This window comes from Myotis davidii, unplaced genomic scaffold, assembly GCF_000327345.1.
Source record: "Myotis davidii unplaced genomic scaffold, ASM32734v1 scaffold24, whole genome shotgun sequence".
Taxonomy (NCBI): Eukaryota; Metazoa; Chordata; class Mammalia; order Chiroptera; family Vespertilionidae; genus Myotis; species Myotis davidii.
In genome coordinates, this window is record NW_006298312.1 from 1,136,672 (window position 1) to 1,138,504 (window position 1,833).

The 1,833-nt window shown below is 36.5% G+C and overlaps 1 protein-coding gene across 1 annotated transcript in view; it reads left to right on the top strand.

The window, feature by feature from the left end:
- ROBO1 (roundabout guidance receptor 1) overlaps positions 1-1,833 on the top strand; it is a 1,289,171-nt gene that overhangs the window by 405,546 nt on the left and 881,792 nt on the right. The window lies entirely within an intron of this gene.

A 1,833-nucleotide genomic window follows, 5' to 3' on the forward strand; every position in this document is an offset into this window, starting at 1 on the left:
CTGCCAAGAAATCAATAAATATTCAGCAAATAGTAAATAGTGATGATGCTATTTACTTCCTTTTGTCAAATGATACTTCTAAAATTACAATTATTTATTGCAAGATGAATAGGCCTATAAAACTTGAAGGAAACTAAGAGGGCATCTTAGAATTACCTTTACCAAGTCCCTGACTGACTTAATAAAGCTCATCCATTTACACATTTAGGTACCATTTAGCCAACTAGTCAAAATCCTGTTTTTATATCTCTATCTAATGTAATACATATATTTGAAAAAACATTCATTTAGAATATACATTATTTAGAGTACACATTTTTCCCATGTGAATCCTATCCTATAAAATCACATATGGCATTTTAATAATCAAGTTCTCATTGTAAATACTTATTAACAATACTTAGGAAAAAATCTGGAAATTATTCTTATTACAAATGTTTGCCTTGAGGTTTGTAAAGTGAAGCTTTCAAAGTAGAAGTGAACATGTTTAATGTGTTGGAGGAGGAGGAGGAAAATATTCTCACATAAAAAGAACCTCAAATGTAAAGATAGTTTCTGAGGTTAATATACAACTTTTGTCCAATTTCTGCCGAATACAATGCAACATATTTCCGTGAATGAGCATTTGTGAAGTGTGTGTGTGTGGGGGGGGGGGGGGGGGCGTAGTTAAGAAGATGTATTTTTTTATAGTGACTCAAGAAATTGATAGAAAAACTTGGAAATATTTTAACACTTTGATTTATATTTATAGGAAATAATGCAAACTATTGAATTTATTTTAATGGATTGCGATATTTTTCTAATTTAACAGTTTGGCTGAGAACTCACATTTACTGTATTTGGAAATGAATTTACATTTGGTGACATAATTTGGAGAAGTAATCAGCAAGCTTTCTGAATAAGTAATTAAATACAAAATCGGGGTAAATGTGTGCCCAATAAACCTAAGCATTATGAGTTCTGCTTGGCAGACAAGGGTCTTGTGTGAGAGAATCAGCAAAACTCAGGTCTTTATGTCATGCTTGGATCATGTTTGGAAAACACCTGTAAAAGGCATGTCAGAATGTTAAGAATAAAGAACAATGTCAGTATGTTTCATAGTCCCATTTATGTAATGTTATATAAATAGAAAATGAAAATACATACATGTGAAAAAGCATGAAACGCCTTCCATTTATGCTCAAAGCAAGGAGCCCATACTCCCCATCAACCTGAAAGCATTGGAATTGCCTTTCTTTTTTCTATTAAAAACAATCTTGATGCTTTTAAGGAAATTTTATAGAGTGTCAGATATGTGGTCATTTTCAGTTTAAAAGTATTCTGGCAGTCCCCATAAATAAATGTGTACATACTAGAATATAAATAATCAACTTTGGTTTTAAAATATAGGTTTAATCAGTATATATTCACTAGAACAAATTAACAGGCCTGGGAGAAGTAAGCTAATAAGCTCAGCTCCTATCAGAGGGGAGAGTGTTTCTAACGTGGGCATAGTAAAGGCTATTAAAAATGTGCTTAGCTTGTTCACGGTCATGTGCTCAGCAGTCATTTGGTTCAGGGGTCAGAAGGAGGTTGGGGAGGTGGGTAGTTCATGTGGGGCTTTATAGTCCAACTAGAGGCCTGGCGCACAAAATTTGTGCACTGGAGGGGGATGTCCCTCAGCCCAGCCTGAACCCTCTCCAATCTGGGACCCCTCAGGGGATGTCTGACTGCCAATTTAGGCCCGATCCCCCAGGGAGCAGGCCTACGCCAGCAGGTGGTCTTCCCTCGAGGGGTCCCAGACTGCGAGAGGGCACAGGTTGGGCTGAGGGACCCTCCCGAGTGCACACATTT